The following is a 22,193-nucleotide window of genomic DNA, read 5'->3' as shown; positions in this document are numbered from 1 at the left end:
CCTTCCCTGGGCATACATACTAGAGGTCCCTTCAAGGGGGTCTGACAGATCGTACCCACAAGCTTGGTCACGGGAGGTTGAGGCTACCTTCACTTTGGTGGAACTCCCCCGGTTAGAGTTTCCCTCCTTGAGTTGACGGACCCGTGCTGCCAGGACAGAGGTGGGTTTCCCATCCCACCTCCCCATGTCTTCCCCATGGTCACGCAGGAAGAACCACAGATTAGCCCTTGGGGTGTACCCTCTCTCTCTAGCTGGGGATTGTTGGGTGCTGATTCTGGGGCCTGTGACTCTCACGGGTGCTGTATTAACCTTCCTTATCTCCTCCCTCATCTCCTCTTTAAACTCCTTAATCACAGCTGAGATATGAGCCTGCATTGGGCCATTAATCATACTCTCATAATTCCTAAGTTTGTTGGCAACAGAACCTATTGTCTCCCGGTGGGTGTCAGCATTGATCGTTGCAATGAAGGTGGCGTATTGAGATGGCCCAAGATTTGCCAGACTCCACAGCATTTGTCCCGTACACCTGACCTTGTCAGGGTCATTATTGTGTCGTCCATCCCTCCCAAAGAGTACCTCCAATACTGCCACTTCTCTCAGCTGTTGGATCCCTTCCTCGAGGGTCTTCCAGCGCATTCTATGATGGTGCTCTTGCATTCTCTCTCTGTGGATAAACCTCTCCCTGACACTCATTAAGAGCCGCTCCCAGAGAGAAAGGGACCCTGGTTCCCTTACAAAAACCTGATTTATACCCGAGTCCTGGGTCAAGGGTCCCAAGTTCCTTGCCTCACCACCGTCCAGCTGCACGCCTGTACCCATAAGATCCCAAACCCGGAGTAGCCAGGTAGCATAAGCCTCACGCCCTCGTCGCACAATGTCTTTATGCAGATTGCGAAGACTTTCGTACGTCAGGGACTCGGTGATGATAGCAATCTCTGGCTCCCCTGTGGGTTGTGAGGTTCCTCCATTCCTGTCCCTATCTGCAGGGTGCTCTGCTTTCACCTTAGACTTCCTTGTTTCTACCGGGGCCACTGCTGCTGACCGTGACTGCCCTTGTGGTTCAGCTGGAACCTGGACAGTTGTAACATTAGTGGGTTCCACAGCTGTACTATTAGACTGTCCCTCCTCAAGGCAAAGGGCCGGTTTCTCACCAGCTGGGGAAATGCACTCCTTCAGCATCTCTCGTATCTCCTTAACCAGAACCCTCACCCAATCTGGGCGGTTCATTTCTGAGGTGGGCTGTGGGGCAGGGTCAGGCTCTGGAGCAGCAGCATCTCGAGTCTGTGGTGTAGGTGTGAGGGTAGTTATCCAGGTTAATCTTCCCTTATCTCTGAATGCTAAATATAACAGGACTATCAGCAACACCACCCATTGTATGGTATCATTAGCACTTATAAAGGATCTTAACCCTTTGAGAACTGGTGGAACAGACCCAAAAAGATGGTTAAAAGGTTGAGAGAAAGTTTGCCCAGGTGCTATTTCCTCGCAGTAGGTACCGTTATTAAAGTAACCCCAAAAACATACAGTTAACGTGTGATAGCTATGAATCCATGTACCTGCCTTCCAGAGGAAATTAAAGATCCATGAATTCCTCACCCAATTAACCCAGAAGCCAAACTTGATAACAGACACCGTAGCCTTAGTCATAGGACCCATTTTTAGATAAGGGTCTGCAAATGGGAAAAGTATAGCTACGATCACATGCCACCCAAACCAAGGTAAACTAGACCACATGGTGATGCTGAAGATGTTTTTACACACAACAAAACCAAATTACTTAAGAACTGTTAATCCTTTTTCCCTCTCAATGCCCTCGGGCCCCACGTTGGGCGCCAAATTCTGTCTTGGTTAGACAAGACAGGAGTCTGTGAAAGAGGGCAAAGCCTCCTGTGCAATGGAGAACGGCAAACCCCCCTCCCTCTGAATTACGAGGATCTTTAAATTAAAAGGCTCTCAGGCAAAGATATGGGAGTGGGAGTAACAATTCTTTACTAGGAGAAAACTAGACAACAATTTAAAAAGGAAAATGCAATCGGTACAAACAAAACTAGTGAAAGAAAAAGTCTAGAACCTGAGGAATGCCAGTATCAGGTTTTGCTGGGACAATTGCTTTCCCTTGCAATAGTTGATGAGTTGCAGCTGAAGTGGTGATCTTTAGAAGGGTATAATTTTCCTCTGAAGATCTGGTGGCAGTGGGGGGCCGGTCTTCCTCTGCGCCGGGGTTGCCTCTGAGCTCCGCTGCCGTCGCCTCAGCGCGCGCCGGCTGCTTCGCTGCGGGTGCCGCCGAAGAGAGAGCGAGAGAGAGCTGCTTTTCTGGGAGTCCCGCGAAGAGAGAGAGAGAGAGCTGCTTCTCTCGGAGTCCCGCAAAGAAGAGGGAGAGCTGCTTCTCTCGGAATCCCGCGAAGAGAGAGTGAGAGAGCTGCTTCTCTCGGAGTCCCGCGAAGAAGAAGGAGAGCTGCTTCCCCCCTCTGGGTGGGACCCCTCACGGCGTTACATTTTTTTCAGCCTTTCATTGAATCAGTCAAAGGTGTATACACAAACCATTGTCTCTGAGAGAGATAACAAAAAACCTGTCCAACCGGTTCGCCTTCGACAGATGGCAAATGGAATACAAGCTTATCTTACAACCCAGGACAGAGACTTGGGGGCAATTTTTGGGGGATTTGAAAGGGGTTTGGTGGGATTTTGGTGCGGATTTTTTGAGTGGATTTGGGGTGGATTTTTGGGAAATTTTGGTGGGGTATTTTGGGTGATTTGGAGGGATTTTTTGTGTGGATTTTGTGTGATTGGGGGATTTTTGTGGGCATTTTTGTACAGTTTTTTCTTTGTGGATTCTATGGGATTTTCATGGGAATTTAGTGGGATTTTTGAGGGATTTTTCTGTGGCATTTAGGGGGATTTTGGGGGCAATTTTTATGGGGATTTAGAGGGATTTCTGTGAGCCTTGGGGTGATTTTTGGGGTGGGTTTTGTGGGCTTTTGTGGAGATTTACCTGGGATTTTGTGTGGATTTTCTGGCATTTTCAAGGATTCTATGGTGGAATTTTTATGGGATCTTAATGATATTTTTGGTGGGATTTTTTGTGAGAATTTTGAGTGATTTTTATTGGATTTTGGTGGGTTTTGGGGGTATTTTTTAGGGAGATTTTTGTTGGATTTTGGGTGGTATTTTTTGGGATTTTTATGGGATTTTGGTGATATTTTTGTGGGGGATTTTGGGGAGGTTTTTGTGAGGTTTTTTTATTATTATCATTTCGGTGGGGTATTTTGTGGTGTTTCTCAGGATTTTGGTGTTTTCTCTTGGGATTTTGGGCAGATTTTGTGTTGTGTATCCAGAGTGACTTTGGGCAGTTTTGGGGCAGATTTTGGCATTGGTCTCCCGTTTCCCCAGCTGTGGCAAAGCCCCGAAGCACATCCTGTTCCTGCCCCAGCTCCCTGAGCAGCCCCAGGAGCTGATGCTCCCCGTGCTCCTCAGCCAGGGAGATCTGGGGCAATCCCGGCATTCCGGCATTCCGGCCGGGCTTTGGGGCACTGCGGGATTTTGGGGTTTGGGGAGTGAGAGGCTGAGGGGAGCTTGGGGCTGGATTTTTTGGGAAAATATCGGGATTTTGGGGGTGAATGTCTGGGATTTTAGGGGGAATTTCTGGATTTTTGGAGGAAAATGCCAGGATTGGGGGGGAGGAAATTCTGGATTTTTTAGGGAGGAAATTTCTGGATTTTTGGTAGTGAATGTTTGGATTTTTAGGGCGGAATTTATAAATTTTTGAGTGAGGAGATGGATTTTTTGGGGAGGGATTTCTGGATATTTTTGAGGGGGAATCTTTGGATTTTTGGAGGCATGTTTCTGGATTTCTGTGGAGGGGGGGACTTCTGGATGTTTGGGAATATTTCTGTATTTTTGGGGAATGTTTCTGAATGAAGAATGGGGTTTTTGGATTTTTTGGGGAGGAATGTCTCTGGATTTTCTGGGGAACAGAAATTCCGAGTTTTTGGGAATGTTACAGGATTCTTTAGGGGAACATTTCTGGATATTTTTGGAGAACATTTCTGAATTTCTGGGGAAATATTTCAGGATTTTTTTTGCAGAGAATTTCTGAATTTGAGAGGAACATTCCTGGGTTTTTGGGGAACATTCCTGAGTGTCTGGGGGAACAATCCTGGGTTTTTGGGGAACATTCCTGGATTTCCTGGGGAACATCCCCAGGTGTCTGGGAAACATCCTCGGGTGTCTGGGGAAGGTTTGCAGGTGTCTGGGGAAGGTTCCCGAGTGTTCCAGGCTCTCCTGGCCCCATTCCCATCCCAGGTTCCCGGGGTTCCAGGAGCTGCGCTGGTGCCTGGGTGCCGCGACATCGCCTCACTGCAGTTGGACACCGAGGTGCAGGTGGGCGCTGCCTGCGAGGCCCTGCAGGGCTCCAGCATCACCCAGAGCCACCCCATGGAGATCTCCTTTGCCAAAAAGTGACCCAAAACACCCCAAACCCCCCCAAAACCCCCCCAAACCCAAAAAACAGGCCTGTAATACCCCCAAATCCTGAAAAACCACATCACACCTGCTTCTAAATACCCAAAATCTGACCCAAAACACCCCAAATCCCTCCAAACCATCCTGTAATCTCAGAGGAACACCCTGAAATCCCTCCAAACCACCCCAAGATTCTTCAACACCTGAATACCCTAAAGCTGCCCCAAAACACCTCAAATGCCTTCAAGCTGCCCCAAAATCCCATAGAAACACCTTGCGGTCCCTCCAGACCACCTCAAAATCCCATAGAAATACCCTGAAATCCCACAAAGCACCCCAAAATTCTGTAGAAACCCGTGAAATCCCATAAAAGTGCTCCCAAATCCCATAGAAACACCCAAAAATCCCTCAACACCACCCCAAAACACCCTAAATCCCATAAAAGGGAACCCAAATCCCATAGACTTGTCCCCAAATCCCATAGAAATACTCCAAAATCCCAGAAAATGGCCCCAAAAATGGTCCTGACTCTGCTCTGAATCCCCGGCATGCCCCCACTCCACCAGGTAAATTCGGCTCAGCCCAAATCCTCCCTTTTTTATCCTAAATCCTCCTTTTTTCAACACTAAATCTCCTTCCATCCCTAATGTCCTTTTTTTCCACTGCAAATCCTTTTCCCATGACAAAATCTACCTTTTCCTCTGCAAATCCTTTGTCCCCAGATCCCTTTTCCCATCCCAAAATCTCCCTTTTCCACCCCAGTTCCCCACCTCATTCCCCTTTCCCCATCCCAAATCCCCTTTTCCTACCCAGGATCTTTCCCCATTCAGAATCCCCCAATTCCCACCCCAATCCCCTTTTTTCCCCAGCGTTGTACCCAGGGTCTCTCTGCAGACATTGCACCTGGAGCTGCCCTAGATAAACCCAAATAACCCCAAATAACCCCAAACAAACCCCACTGTGCCCCCCAGGGCTGGCGTGGGTTTGGGGAGGGTGGGGATTGTCGGGATCATGACCCCAAACTTTGGGGTTGGAGGGGTTTGATCCTAACATTTGGGGTTTAAGGGGGTTTGACACCTCAGGATTTGGGCTTTCAGATTTGGACGTTTTTGACCACAGGAGTTAGTGATCAGGGGGTTTGACCACAAAATGTGGGATTTGGGGGGTTCTGGCAATCCCAGGATTTGGGGTTTGGGGGGCTTTGTCTCCAGAATTTAGGATTTGGGGATTCGACTCGAAACTTTGGGGGTTGGGGGTGTTTGACACCTCAGGATTTGGGATTTGGGGGTATTTGACCCCAGACTTTGGGATCTGGGGTGTTGGACACCCCAGATGTTTTGAACCCCAGGATTTAAGGTCAGGAGGATTTAATCCCAGCGTTTGGGAACTGGGGAGTGTTTGACACCCCAGGATCTGGGATGTGGGGGGTTTGATCCTAAAATTTGGGGTTTGGGGCGGGGAGGAGGTTGACATCCCAGATTTTTGGTTTGGGGGTGTTTGACCCCCTTCCATTGTTAGGATTTGGGGTGTTTGACCCGAATGTTTGACCCGATGAGTTTGGGGTTGGGGTTGATATAGGAGCCATTCCCTGGAAACAGCAGTGGGATCGAGATCGAGAACAGGAACAGGAATGGGATCGGGATCAGGAATGGGATTGGGATTGGGATCAGGAACGGGATCAGAGAGAGACCGTGACCCAATCCCGGACCCCAATCCCATGGAGAGACCCCACCCCAATCCGGGAATGGACCCATCCCCACAATCCCGGACCCATCCCCAGTCCCAGCCCCTCCCCAGCCACTGAACGGACCCTCCCTCAATCCCAGCCCGCCCCAATCCGGATCGGAGCCATTCCCGGACTGGACCCTTCAATCCCTTTTTGGGGCGGCTCCTGTCGCTTCCAGCCCATTTTTGGGGCTTCCAAGCGGCTCCGGGGACCCTCCCCATTTCGGGGGTGTTGGGGTGGCCCCAGGGCTGCCCCAGGGGCCGAGGGGGGATGGAAACCCCCAAACCCGGGGGGCTCCTGGGGGTCCCCAGTTCTTCCCGTCCCCGCCCCGAAGCAGGTTCTGGACAATCAGAGCGCGTGGTGTTGATGACAAGTCCATTCCCAGGCAGGAACTCGGTGCACTGGTCCCGCCTGGTGATTTTTAGCCAATCATCGCCCGGAACGGCTCTGACTCATCGGTTGTCAGGCAGTGCTCAGAGCCTCTCACAGCGCTAGCCAGTCTAAAAAACTAACAAACAATCTAACATATCTTAGTAAAACAATTCATATTACAAATATGTTAAGTACAAAACCAAACACCACTATAATTTCTCATATATTTTAACCAAAAAAATCAAACTTTAATAACACCCTTAAGTACTCTAAAAAACTATTTTTAAAAAATTTAATTGCAGATGGGTGCTTTTATATGAATATTGGCTTTTGGATTGTTTGGGTTTGTTATAAATTTACGCCACAACGGATCATAATCCAATTAGAATTTTATTAATTACAGCAAGTAGGATATGAGCAAAGACAGCGCTGGACGGCCGGGGAGTCTTCGCTCCACCTCTGCCGCCCCGATTCGTTCAAACAGCCTTCTTTTTATTCCATCCTTTCCATGAAGTTCTGGGGGCCTCCTTTTGTCTTCCTGGAATTTGCAAGCTAATTCCTGGATCATCTTGCAGTTCCCTTCTGTTTACATAAGCAGTCTGTAAGTGATTGTGGTTCTCTTATCTTGCAAATGCTGTGCCCGCAGGCTATTTGTATATCCTCCGTTTCCTAAACAATACCCCAGTCTGTAGTTTCTCACACTCCATTTCCTAACCTTTACATATATCTTAATAAACAATACCCCAGTCTGTAGTTTCTCACAAATCCCCCATTTTCTTTTTATCCCATTATTGTTTATTAGACGCTGCTTTCATTCTCGGCACTGCAAATAAACCTTTTTTTCCACAATCCCAACATTTATCATAGCACTCACAAGGCAATACTTCACAATTACAATAGGCGTAGCCCCCACGTGGCACAACACATTCACAACAATCTTCATCCTCATCAATAGATGCACTTTTATATTTTGCCCCCGACCTCATAGTTAAAATAAGTAGTTTAGCTATGTCAAATAGTTTTTTAACATCGTGTAAAATACAGCGTAATATACAAGGCCCAAATATAAGTCCCAGAATCAATATAATCAGTGGTCCTGCTAAGGCAGACAACAAAGTGGTTAGCCAAGGCGAAACATTAAACCAATTTTCATACCATGACCTGCCTGCCTAGGCCAGGCATATATAAAATGGAGGTCCTTTTTCACAATGTATTGGTACTAAATCACAAAGTTTTACTATGAATTCAGGTGGACCTGGGTTGCTAAAAGTGGCTATTGTTCTCGTTCCTTCCCAAGATATTAGTTTCCACTTAAATGGTTCATGTGGATTTCCCCCTTCTGCCTGGGTTATTATCAATATCAAGACTAACGGTATACCAGGAAAAGGGGTGTCTGTCAGTTTTGCCAATTTAAGTATATTTTTTCCAATCCTGGGAAAGTTCGGCCGTTGCTGCCTTTGCGTCCCATAGTTCTGGTTCTTTTCTCCACAGTTTGTTCCTCTTCTGCCTCGCCCATTGACTTGGTTGCGTCGAGTCACGGGGGGTATCATCTTCTCGGCAGCAAGGGAATTCTTCAGGAGAACAGCTGTTTCAGGATTTCTGCCTGTTTATATAGGCTTCCCACTTTGCAGATTGAACTAATGGGGCAAAGCAAGACACAGTTAGTACTTCCCCTCTACACTTTATAGCCAAGATTTCAACCACAAAGGGGACTGGTTCATTGGAATGGTAACAATAATATTGAAGGTATCCACCTTCACAGTGTGTCCACCATTTATCCTGGCATACCTTATGCCTAAAACAAGCAAATGGATAACAATTGCAGTTTTTATCATTACCATGAATTCGTATATTTAGAGTACATATATTATTTACATAAGCATACCTTCTATATTCACTATGGTGTGGCTACATATGTCTAGCAATTTCCTTCAACACACTTTGTACGCTTCCATATATAATAGATAAAAAAAAAAAGAAATAATTATAGCATATATAAACAGCAATACACACTTTATACCAAAAGGTAATGCAGCAAAAAAATCAAATAACGTCTTTATCATTATGTTATCTTTTCAGGGTTATCTTGGTGTCACCTGGGGTACTGATTACTTTCCAATGAGGTCTCGTTACTGGGCCTTTAAGGCGGCTGGCATGAGTCCATCCACGCTCAGCAGTCCGGACAGCTGTTTCTGTTGTCAACAAAACAAGATAAGGTCCCTCCCAATTGAGCTTTAGGGTTTCTTCCTTCCACACTTTAATCAATATCCAATCCCCAGGTTTAACGTTGTGCATTTTTAAGTCCAACAGGGGTCGTTGCACAATCAGTCCATGTTCCCAAAGCTGGTTACGATGTTTTGCTAATTGTGAAACATATTCATTAATCACACGGTCTCTAATTAAAACATTTGTTTGTGGCCTTTCAATTCTGTAGGACATTCCATACACCATTTCAAATGCTGATATTCCTACATCTGCTCGGGGTCTGGTTCTGAGAATTAATAGTGCCATGGGTAGGCATTTAATCCATGATAATTTGGTTTCTATAATTAATTTAGTCAAAATAGTTTTAATTTCTCCATTCATCCTTTCAACTTTTCCTGAACTTTGTGGATGCCATGGTGTATGGTATTCCCACTTTATACCCAAGCTTTCTGTCAGATCTCTAACAATTTTTGACACAAAATGTGTTCCTCTGTCTGAGTCGATTACCTCAGGTACTCCATATCGAGGTATAATGTGTTCAAGTAACACTTTAGTGACTTGGTTAGCGGTTGCCCTGGAGGTAGGAAAAGCCTCAACATAATGTGTTAAGTGATCCACCATTACTAATAAATATTTGTAACGCCCCACCCTAGGTAGTTCAGTAAAATCTACTTGTATATGTGAGAAAGGTCTGTATGCGGGGGAACGTCCTCCAAGAGGTCTTTGTTTTATGTTGTTTCGATTAACCTTTTGACAGGTCTCGCAGGCTGCCGTGACTGTCTTTGCTATATTATATACGCCTATACAGGCAAACTGTTGATTGAAATGATCAACTAACGCCTGAGTTCCCCAGCGTGTTTTACTGTGTATTTTTGAAAATATTTCAAGTGCTATGGCCTTTGGCAAGACTTCTCTCCCATCTGGCAATATGTATTTCCCATCCCGTTCCTTAGCTCCCATTTGTTCTAGTTTTTCTTTTTCCGCAGACTCAAAACTCAAATTTTTACTAATAGGTACTTGTTGCATAGTCAAAATTATATTATAATTGCCTGCCACTCATTTTGCCTCTATATCAGCTGCATTATTTCCCCTAACTTGATAACTTGTACCTCGCTGGTGTCCTTTTATATGTACAACTGCTATTTTATTTGGCATTTTCAGTGCTCCCAGAACTCGCCGAATTAATTCCGGGTGTATCAGTTCTTTTCCCTGTGAGTTAACAAATCCCCTTTCCTCCCATATTTTCCCAAAGATGTGTACTACTCTGAATGCATAACGTGAGTCTGTATATATAGTCCCATCCTTTCCCTTCAGTAACACTAATGCTTTCCACAATGCATATAGCTCACAGGCTTGAGCCGACCAGCTGGCACTCAGGGGGCCTGATTCTTTTGTCTTAAATTCCCCTTTTTCCCACTTAATGATGGCATATCTGGACAATCGTTTACCTTCTACTATTCGTGATGACCCATCTATGAATAATACTTCTCCACATTGTAGTAGTTCTTCTTCTAAGTCTGACCTAATGCGTGTTTGTTGTTCAATTGTTTGAAAACAATTGTGCAATGGTTCATTACCTTCTCCTGAGTACAAAAATTCAGCAGGGATAACTGCTCCAGTAGTTTTTAAAGATAGTTTAGGGGATTCTATAAGTATTCCCTCATACTTTAATAATCGGCTATCTGTAAGCCATTTTTTTTTCTGCTTTTTGTTGTAACACTCCCCTGATGTTATGAGGCGCATATAAGACAACTTCTCCATTAAAAGTAATGCGATTTGTTTCCTCAAGCAATAGGGCAGCAGCAACAATGATCTGTAAACAACTCGGCCAACCCCTGCTCACAGGGTCTAACAGCTTTGATAAGTATGCCACCGGTTTCTTTTGTCCGGCCCATTCCTGAGTTAATACTCTGAATGCCGTTCCTTCATGTATGTTAACAAGTAAATGGAATGGCCATTTTAAATCCGGGAGACTTAAAACTGGTGCTTGATTTAGCTCCCTTTTGAGACTGGCAAACTGCTCTTGATCCTGAAGAGTCCACTTGGGTATTTTGTCTTTAAGCAGTTGTTCATACAGGAATTTAACTTTAAAGCTGTAGTTCTCTATCCATTGCCTACAATACCCAAATAGCCCTAATGCCTGCCGAATTTGCCTCTTAGTGACAGGCATAGGTAATTCCAGAATTCCTTTAAATGTGTTAAACAGATAATGTCCCAGATATTTTACTTTTTCCTCTGCAAATTGTAACTTTTCTTGTGATACCCGTAGTCCCTTTTGTGCAAGAAAGTTTAGGAGTCGAATGGTTTCTTTTCTTACATTCTCCTTATTATTCCCCGCTATGAGCAGATCATCTACATATTGTAACAGCACATTCCCCGTTTGTACCTGATATTCTGTTAAGAGCTCTTCTAGGGCCTGTCCAAACAGATTAGGGGATTCAGTGAACCCTTGGGGGAGCACGGTCCATCTTAATTGCTGTCTCTGTCCCGTCTCTATGTCTTCCCATTCAAAGGCAAAATAATTACGGCAGTCTTCTGCCAGTGGACAGGCCCAAAAAGCATCCTTCAAATCAGTCACACTATACCAGGAATTATGGGGTCCTAGTTTGCTTAGCAATGTGTATGGGTTTGCTACTACAGGGAACGAGTGATAGTTCTTTTGTTTATTTCCCTTAGATCATGTACGAGCCGATATTTCCCATTTGGTTTCTTTACAGGCAAAATGGGCGTGTTAAAGGGTGACATATAAGGCTCTAAGATTCCTTGTGCCAACAATCGATCAATTTCTGGCTTCAATCCTCTCCGTCCTTCTAAGGATATGGGATATTGCCTTACCTTCACAGGTATGTGGGGTTCGGAAATTTGGATTTTAATCGGTGTCATTTCCAGTCTACTAATTGTGTCTGGAGAGTACCAGACATTGGGGTTAATTTGTTTTTGATCATCCACTGTCAAAGGATAAGCAGACACTGCCAACTCTTGATTTTTCACTTTAATTTCTAATTGCAATTCAACAATTAAATATCTTCTTAACAGATTAAATTCTGCTTCAGGCACGAGCAAGAGTTCACCCATTCCAAATTTATTTTCAGTTTCGAATACCACATTTTTGATTTTACTTACTTTAAAGGGTTCCCCTTTTGCCCCAATTACTTGTACTTTTTCAGGGGAAACTTTACATCCCTCAGGTATTTGCTTAATAGTTGATTTCTCAGCCCCAGTGTCTACTAAAAAGGTGAACTCTTGTTTATGGGGACCTATTTTTAATTTTATCAAGGGCTCATGATGACTCCGGTCCCCTAAGATATAGAGCCCCTGACTCCCCTATTCTGTTTTCAATGTTCCCTCATCCCTGATCCTTTCTCTGCAATTCCTCCTTATATGTCCCTTCTTTCCACAGTAAAAACAACACCTCTGTTCCTTTTCTATTACTACGTCCCCTTGTTTCATCCTGGCAGATCTGTGTTCACCAGTTCGCCCTTTGCGATCCTCTCTGACCACTGCTACCATCATTCTTACTTGTCACTTGCTGCTCTCTTCTTCCCGTCTTACGTAGACTTTCTGAGCTTCCCTCAATAATTCATCTAACCCTCTATTCTGCCAGTCCTCTAACTTTTCAATCTTCTTCCTGACATCTTCCCATGATTTTGCCAAAAAATCAGTTTTGAGGAGCATTTGCCCTAAAGGGTCGTTTGGATTTACCCCAGAGTAAAGCTGAAGGGCTTTCCTTAGTCGTTCCAGCCACTCAGTAGGGCTTTCATCTTTCTTTTGCATTTCATTAAATGCTTTATTGATATTTTGCCCACAGGGTACTGCTTCTCTAATTCCCTGAATTACTATAGTTCTCAGGTCCTGCATATGAGTTCTATGCGCCGGATCCTGATTATTCCAATTAGGTCTTTGGAGTGGCCATTTAATATCTGCTTGAGGTCCCTGAGCATGCTGAGCATCCCACAGTCTCATTCCTGCTCGTCTAATCATATCTCTTTCCTTGGTATTGAATAATTGGCCAAGGATAGATTGCATCTCATCCCAAGTATAAAGGCTTGGTCCCAAAAATTGATCTAGTCTTTCTGCTACTCTGAGTGGGTCCTCAATTAAGCTTCCCATCTCGGTTCTTTTAAAATCTCGTAGGTCAGCTGAGTTTAAGGGTACGGAAATATATCCGACCACAGGTTGAGGTCCCCCCATGGGTATTTCCCTTAGGGGGTACATCTGAGCTTCCCCTCTTTGACTTCTAGTTACGCGTCTAGGAGTGGGGGGAGACCCTTGTTCTGACTCTGGTGGGGGAGTGGGCGCTCTGGGGACCTCTGGAGGGGCTGCAGGAATAGGAGGAGGAATGTAAGGTTAGAAGGATTTAGTCTAACTCTTCCTTCTTTTTCTTATGTTTAGTTTTTATTTCATTCAGCGGATAAAGTCCAGCTCCCGGTCTTTCCAGCCACACTTCCACATATTGTCTCTCCTCAGGGTTAAGGAGTTTTTTATTATTTACCCAGAGGTTTAACTGCTGTCTTACCCAATCTTTTTCTGACCCATTGACTGGCCAAAAGACATTTTTAGAAATCTTCTTCCCTCCCCATATCTTAGTACAATATTCTATCATTTTTTTGCTTATCTTTCCCTAGGGTTCCCGGGAAATATCTCAAATTATCTAAGATATATGCCAGAGGGGTATTCTTAGGTACAGTGGGTACCCTTCCCATGGGAGTTGAAGGCTTGCTGCCCTTCGCCCCCATCTTCTGGAATATCCCCACACACACACGCACTCGCTCCTCTTGTTCCTGGCCCAGTCCCTCGCGGGAGATGGAAAACGCAGTACTTAAGAGTCCACACTTGCTTGGTTCAATATATCGAACCTCTCATTCGTTATATTCCAGGAAACCCAATCCCGCCCGAATGGAAAACCCGTGAACAAGTTCGCCGCAAACAATTTCGCTCTGCGAATAATTTCACTACCGACGCGTCCTGCGTCTTCGTCTGGACTCCCGTGCACAGAATCTTTATGGGATTTTACCGGTCTCTCCTTTCTCATTATCCTAGACTTTAGGTTCGTCAGTAAGGTTGGGGTAAGCTGTTGGTCGTGGGGCTGCGAAATGTTGCGGGGCACCTCCCCGGAGGACCAAAGCCCACTGTTCCTTATCCGAGTCACGGCACCAGAAATTGTTATAAATTTACGCCACAACGGATCATAATCCAATTAGAATTTTATTAATTACAGCAAGTAGGATATGAGCAAAGACAGTGCTAGACGGCCGGGGAGTCTTCGCTCCACCTCTGCCACCCCGATTCGTTCAAACAGCCTTCTTTTTATTCCATCCTTTCCATGAAGTTCTGGGGGCCTCCTTTTGTCTTCCTGGAATTTGCAAGCTAATTCCTGGATCATCTTGCAGTTCCCTTCTGTTTACATAAGCAGTCTGTAAGTGATTGTGGTTCTCTTATCTTGCAAATGCTGTGCCCGCAGGCTATTTGCATATCCTCCGTTTCCTAAACAATACCCCAGTCTGTAGTTGCTCACACTCCGTTTCCTAACCTTTACATATATCTTAATAAACAATACCCCAGTCTGTAGTTTCTCACAGGGTTAGATGATTTTTTTAAAAGGATTTTTATAGGAATTTAATCAGCTGAGAAGGAGCCACTCTGCAAACAGAACTGACTGAAAATGAATGGGACAAACATCATTAACTCTGAAAGTTTTATTCGCTATCAGATACATCCCAGCCACCCAACCCCACACAATCCAAAACCCTCCACTCCAAACTCGAATCCCACTTCTCCCAATCTCCTCCCAACCCCATCTCACCCTGGCAGCTGTGGAATTGAGTGAGCTTTGCATGGGATTGAGTTTTTTGAGGGGGAACAAGCAATTTGAGGAGGGATTATGCCTCTATATCTTAAAATTCCATTGTTTTCAGTGGGATTGAGTGGTTTTGTGGTGACAGAGCCATCCCTCTTGGCTTTTGAAAGGCAAAGAGATGGAGAACACTGCCCAAAATCATCCCAGAACCCACAAATCCTCCAGAAGTTGAGTTCACAGTGTTCAGGGAGGGTGCAGCTGCCAGTGGCAGGAACAAATGAGATGGGTCTTGGTTTCACAAACCTCCAGAATCCATTTTTTACCCCCAAAAGACAGGGCAAAGGCAGGGCTGTGGGGTTTGTATAGGGTATTCCAGCGGTGGAGTTAGGGTTTGGGTCTAGGGAGGAGTTGTAGCAACAAAAAAGGGTGAGATCAAACTCCTGCCTCTTAGCAACAGGGGCACTCCACACAGAATGTGTCCCCAAATCCTAAATTCCCCCTCAAATTCCTGTGAAATTGTCGTACTTCAGATATTTTTGATCAATTTCTTTAGTTTAACCCTGTTTTGGCTGTGTTTAAGGGATAAAGATGAATCAGAGGAAAATTAGGGCCAAACCAAAAGGAAGAAGCAGCCAGGTGTGTTCCCAACATGGATCTCAGGGAATGTGGGTCACCAAGCCTGTGCCCAACATGGGTCCTGCAGTGGGGGATGGAGCTGGAGCAGCACACAAAGCTCTTCCCACACTCAGGACAATCCCAGGGCTACCTTTACTGGTGCCTCCGTTGGTGTCAGGTCAAGTCAGAGCTCTGGGTGAAGCTCTTCCCACACTGGGGACACTCATAGGGCCTCTCCCCAGTGTGGATGCGCCGATGCCTTATGAGGATGCAGTTTTGCTTTGAATCCCTTCCTGCAGTCCGGGCAGCGGAAGGGCCTCTCCTCCGTGTGAGCCTGATAGTGCAAGAGGAGATAGGAGCTGGTCTGAAACCCCTTCCCACACTTGGAACACTCGTAGGGGTCTCTCCCTAGTGTGGATCTTCTGGTGGACAATCAGGGCACCACACTGCCTGAAGCTCTTCCCACATTCCCCACACTCATAGGGCCTCTCCCCAGTGTGGATCCTCTGGTGCTGGATCAGGTTGGAGTTTGACCTAAAGCTCTTCCCACACTTTGAGCACTTGTAGGGCTTCTTCTCATCATGAAGCTGCTCAGGGACCACCAGCTCTGAGCTCTGCCTGAAGTTCTGTCCACCTTCCTGGGCCAGGGTGTGTCTTTCCTCCTCAGATCCCCTCGATCTGCGTTTGCAGCCCCTCCTCGTGCAGCTCCCATTGGGTTCCTGCACCGTGGAGCCACTCAAAACAGCCTCTTCCACAAGGTTCTGCCATGGGGATTTGTCCTCTCTGCTCTCCACCCACAGCACCTCATCTGTGGGAGGAAGGATAAGGAGAGGATGAGATTTGCCTCCGTGCCAGAGGGAAAGGCAAGGAGATCCCCCCCAGTGCGTCCCCGGCAGGAGGGCACCGGCAGCGGGGCTGTCCTGCAGCCGGGGGCCGTGCTGGGCTGGGAGATGGAGCAGGGGAGACGGGGAAAGGGGCACTGACTTCCTCCTCACCTGCTTGGGGGTCCCAGGGTTCCTTCCTCTTCCTCACAGCCTCCTTCTCCAACTGGTGAATGTTTGGGGATGGGAAAATCCTGGTTTGGGGAAAAACAAGTGATGAGCAACAGTGAGTTTTGTACTGGTTTGAAGGCAAACCAGGGAGAGCATCTAAGCCAGAATCAAGATCAAGGCAATGATACAGAAACACTGGCTTAAATTCACAGAGTCAGGATATAACCTGACATCCTGTTGCTCAGGGTGGTGGTAGCAGGCTGATGAAATGGTGGCTGCAGTACAGCTGGAGTGTTGAACATGATTCTGTCAAAGCAGTGATCCTGTAGAAGGGTCTGGTCTTCCTCTGAAGGTCCAGTGGTGGTTATGGAGCTCTTGTCCTCTGGAACGCAGCAGGCAAGGTAGTCGTGGTGTTGCAAGGGTGAGATTATATCCAGGCAGGAATGCTTGGTTCCTCCCCCTGGGTGGAGTATCCCACAATGGGATGATGTAATTTTATCAGTCCTGCAGTGACACTCAATGGCCCATTAACAGAAGATGGACCCTGGAGGGTGTTATCAGGGCTGAGCCATGGAAGAGATAAAGAACACTGCCCCACCTGTTTATAACAGGTTATGAAGATGGTGACTGAAAACACTTTTGGTTACATCTGACATTGTAACCTGAAACAGTGAGGCAATCCCTGCTAGGGGTGGGGGCTGAACACCACCCCCCTTACCCAAACTGGCTCAGGGGTAAAATCCCCACCCTGGGAAGGCCACGCACACAGGGGACAATGTCACACTTGCCCCGCCCCAGGGGAAGTCTCTGTCCCTGTCATTCCCTTGCACTCCCCCCTTTTTCTTTCCATCTCTCTCTCTACCTCACATTTACTGTTCAATAAAATCCACTTTGGATTTGGTCTCCTTAGCACCTTAACTGGGGCAGACGCATCTCTCTAACAATTTTATTAACCAGACTGAGACATTATTTTGTCACAGTGAATTCAGGGCACTGTTGTCTGACCCCAAGTGTGTTTGACAACAGCCTGATTCCGTCCTCTGAGGAGGTTCTGCCTCTTTCTGGAGGAACTCTTGGAAACTTGTATCCAGCTTCCTCTGAGCAACTTTTGGGAGAACTTATGAGGAAAATGGCTGTTGTGGGTGGCCAGTGTAAAGAAAATATTTTCTTGTCCTTCCTAGAAAAGTTTGTTAAAGTCACTGGAGGAAATGGAGCAAATGATACCAACTAGACTAACAAGGATCATTCACCCCAAGGTGAGGAACACAAGGCTACCAAAAGTCCTACAAGAAGCCCAGCTCAAGTAGCTAAATTCCCGAATAACTCCCAAATTCACAGGCTTGGGGGCTTTGTCAAATGTGAGAATCATTATTTTCTTTGTCTCTGTCACCTCTGTGACAGCCACACAGACCTTTTCCCTTCCTTTTAATAATCTGTATTGGGCCGAATTTCCACTTTTATTGGAACCTGTCAGCAGCTGAGCTGGAGCTGTGCAGGAACTGATGAAACTTGGAATTGCCACAGAATTGCTTCTATTGTTGATTTCTTCATGTTTGGGATTTGTTTGCGTTTTCATCACAAGTAACTTGTGGGAAGAGCAAATCTTCCTCAAGGCATTTTATGTCGGGTTAAGTTTGATTTCTGCTGAGTTTGTTTTGGCCAGTATGCAGGGGACGCTCAAGGGGTCTCTGTGCCTCTCGCCCTGGGGGATGCTTGGGAGGGGCCTGGGGGGGGTTGTCCCTGTCACCCAAGGCCATTCCCTAGGGGTGTCCCTGTCCCTGTCTCCCCAGGCCATTTCCCAGGGGGTCTCCATTTTTCTCACCCCAGGGAATGCCTGTGGGGTCTCTCTCCCTCTCACCCCTGTGCCAGTGAGTGCTCGGGGCAGTCTCTGTCCCTCTCAGCCCAGGGGATGCTCAGGGGTCTCTTTCCCCTCACCCTAGGGGATGCTCAGGGGGTCTCCATCCCTCTGGCCTCAGGGAATGCTTGTGCAGGGCTGGGGACCAGGGGCTCTGTGTCCCTCTCACTGCTGAGGGTGCTCAGGACTGGGGGGGCTCTCTGACCTTCTCATCCCTGGGGAGGCCCAGGGGGGGTCTCTCTTCCTCTCAGCCCTAGTGTGACCCCACCCAACCATCATCGGGGTCAGAGGGACAGAGACACCCCCAAACCCCCAGAAGGGCTGAACCTGGGATTTGATTTAGGGCTGAGGATTTAGGAAGGGGTTGGAATTGGGGCTGGGGTTGGAGTTGGGGCTGACATTTGGATTAGAGCTGGGATTGGGGATAAGGCAAAATGTGGGATTGGCTTTAAGGCTGAGGTTGGGGTTGGGTCTGGGGTTAGACGAGTCTGGCACTGGGATGAGATTAAATACAGAACTGTAAGTGTGTCTAAACGTGGAGTGAGATTGAGACCAGGATCAGGGTCAGGTTTGGGACTGAGTGCATGCAGAGTGGGACAGAGGGGATGTCACTGCAGGATATCCTTGGCATCGTCCCAGCCTCCTCAGGCACCTCCAAGCATGGGGGGCAGCTGGGTGCTCCAAGATCCAGGTGTTCCCACACTACCCCTCAATACCAGATGTGCATTCCCTGAGGGCCGCACTGAATGCTACCCTTGGGGCTCTGGGATCAGCCCTCACATCCCTGTGGGACCAGCTGCAGACATTATGAGAAATTTCCGCCTGCCCCCCCTCCCTCCCCCCCCAACTCATTCCTGTGGAAGTGTGAAGCCCAGCTGTCCTTTTCTCCTGCTGCCTCCTTCTCTCCTCAGCTGAGGATGTCAAACTCCCCAGGAGTAGGAAAATCCCCATTGCCTGTTTCCTTGTGGCTGCAGCCTGGAACATCCACTCAGAATGAAGAAAATTCTGACAGCCCTGCTGAATGACACCGGGAGGAGGCTTGTGAAAAAGTGAGGAAATTGTGTTTTGATTGAAAATACAAGTTACAAAGTTATTTCTTCGCATCCCATTCCTTTTCAATCAGTTGCAATTCTGTTTTCACAGTGCCAACTTCTCAGCTGATTGTGTTTGTGTCCTCCTTTCTCTCCTGTCTCTCTTTGCCTGCTCTGTTTCTGTCTCAGTGCCTCTCTTGAACCAGGGCAGCTCCCACCAAAGGCCCTACCCTGATTTCATTCCCAGTGCGGGAGCTGCAACCACGGGTGAAGTTATGAAGGCTGGCAGTGAAATGTCACTGTAGGATCTTGCTCCATTTGGCTTCTGGCTCCTTGTTAAGAGCTTTGCCTTCAAGGGCAGGAACATCTTTTCCTGGCTGGGAACTGGAATTCCAGCCCCTGGGACCATGTGCCATGGATCCCAGAGGGGCATTCCTGAGGCTACCGGGGTGCTGCTCCTGCCGTGCCTCCCAAGGAGCTGTGCAAGGCCAGGGGACAAGGTGCAGCAGCTGTGTTGGTGCTGCAGTGCCACAACGGCCCCTGGTTCCTTGAGTTTCCGCACTGCCAACAGCAGTTCCTGGGCTCCCATGATGCCCTGCTGTGTCCACATGGGTATTTGGTGCCATGAAGTTCTTCAGTGTCACAATGGCCACCTTGCTCCATGAGTTTCTGCAGTGTCCAAATGGCCTCCTTGGATGGGCAGTGTCACCAAGGACTATTGGCTCCATGCAGCCCCACTGGGTCACCATGGACTCCTTGGTTCCATGAGGTTCTGGGGGTGTCTCCATGGTCTCCTTGGATCCACAGTGTCACAATGGACCACTGGATCCACCTGGCCCTGCTGTGTCACCATGGCCCCTTGGTTCCATGGGACCCCAGGGTCACAATTGACTCCTTGCTTTCATGTTGCCCCCTCAGAGCCAAAATGGCCCCTTTGTTCCATGGGGAACACAAAAGATTTATAGAAACATTGAGAAAATCCTGCTTAACACACCTAGGAACATCTGTTTGCATTCTAAAGAGAGGTTAAAGATGAGGATGGCACCAGCAGCTTCCATCTGCAACAGAGATTCAGGGAAAGGACTGAGAAAGAGAATCCAGCTGGGAGACTCAGAGAATTCTGCTTCCAGAGATCATTTCTGGTCACATTGTCCCTTGTAGAAAGGTGACACCATTCCAGGCAGCCTGTACTGAGCAGGTGGCTCCTGAGTGGGGCTTGTTGTTTAAGGAAACTTGCTCAAGCTTTTCCATTCTTTCTTTCCCAACAGGAAAACTTCTCCTGGGCCTGTGTGCAGGCAGAGCCCTGAGGAGAGCAGGTGGGACACGGTGCAATGGGCTGGGACATGGAGCTGCAGAGCTCAGGGACAAGGTTCTGCTGCAGGGCACAGGGATGTCAGTGCCAGCTGGGCGATGTCAGACATGGTGAGGCTGGGGGTGAGGAGCAGCTTGTCAAACAGGGCCAGCCCTCAGGGGGCTCATTCTTCTACATGCCCAGACCTCCTAAGGAGAACTTCAGTGTCAAGATCACCTGGGGAATACTTCCATCAGCTCTTCTCTGAACTGGGAAATGAAAAAATACCCCTTTGATTGAAGAAAAAAAGGTCATGAGGTGCACTTGGAAATCTTCCTCCTTAACAGAACCCCAAACTGGCTCCAATCAGCTGCACAAGCCCTGGAGACTTGCAGACAATTGAAGGAAGACAAAGCACCCCTGAGGGCTTTCTGTATTTTAATGATTCCCCCCATGGTGGATTTGGGGCTTAGTCCAGGACCCTCAGGTACTGAGAGAAGGCTGAAGAAGCTGCTCAAGGAGTCAGGAGCAAAACTCCAGGTCCCTTGGAGCATCACTGGGCCCCACTGAGGGCAGGGACTGCCAAAAGCTTCCCAGGGACTGGAGAGAGCAGATCCTCGAGGCCAGGACTACAGGGAGCCCAAGGCTCAGAGCAGGGAACTGCAATGCTGAGCAAGGCCTGGGCTGGCTGGGGGAAGCAGAAACGCCAAGCCCTGAGCCCAGCCTGGCACAGCAGGGCCTGTCCCTCATGGTGGCTTGGGGCTCTTTGTGGGGCAGGGGGATGTGAGGGACAGCAAGGACAAATGTCACAAACCTGTGTGACCCTCCAGATCCTCAAGGAACCAAGGGGCCTGTGTGAAGTTGTGGAACCAAGGGGATCATTGTGGCCCTGTTGGGCTCATGGAATCAAGGGGCCAGGGTGATACTGTGGGGCCTCATGGAAACAAAAGGCCATTGTGAGCCTGCAGGGCTGTAACACCCCAGAGCACTGAAATGCTGGGGGTCACCAAAGGTTCCTTTACTTGAGTTTGGTGCACAGGAGAAACACCAACCAGATATTCTCACCAAGGCCAGATGCAAAGGATATTCTTGGTAGGAAGGGACCCACAAGGATCATCAAGTCCAATTCTTTAGTGAATGGCCAAACAGAGACTGAACCCACTGCCTCAGTGATACCAGCACCATGGTCTAACCAACAGAGCTAAGAGGTCAAAATGAGACAAAATTTTAGTGGCAAAATATAGACAATCAAGGAACTTTGGCAAAGGGTTTTACACAACGTCCGCTTCAACATAAAACTCTTATCATAGCATTGACTTCATTAACTTAGATCATTTCACCTAAAAACTTTTAACCCTTAAGATGCTAAGTTACCCAAAATAGTTCCAGGTAAGTAGGATTAGAAAGAGGAGAAATAGAGAACATCCGAAAGGCAGAAGATCTATAGAGAGATGCACAGAGGCACAAACTGCTTGGGTTCCAGCATCACCAACAGAGGAACCCCAGGAGAAGGCAGGATCCAGACCATGGGCTGGCCTCATGCTCCAGCTTTTAACCCCCTGGGCCTCCATGGACCCGCCCCTGGGGTGGGACTGCCAAGTGATTGACCAATCAGAATCAGGGTAGGCACCAGCTGCTGCTGTGTGATTGATTGACAGCTTAGCCAATCAGCACCACACGTGTTGTGTGAGTGACAGCTCTGCCAGGGCTGGGGGCGGGGCTCTGTCCCACCACAAACCAAGGCCTGACCCACCCCTGGCCCCACCTGGGCATTCCGAGCATTTCAAGGTGTCTTGGGACATCAATCTCATCCAGCCTCTGACAGTGACCACAGTGACACTGGGGAAC

The sequence above is a fragment of the Lonchura striata genome, chromosome 22 (genome assembly GCF_050655825.1).
Source record: "Lonchura striata isolate lonStrDom1 chromosome 22, ASM5065582v1, whole genome shotgun sequence".
In the NCBI taxonomy this organism is placed as follows: Eukaryota; Metazoa; Chordata; class Aves; order Passeriformes; family Estrildidae; genus Lonchura; species Lonchura striata.
The sequence above is the reverse complement of the archived record's forward strand: the minus strand, read 5'-3'. Positions refer to the sequence as shown.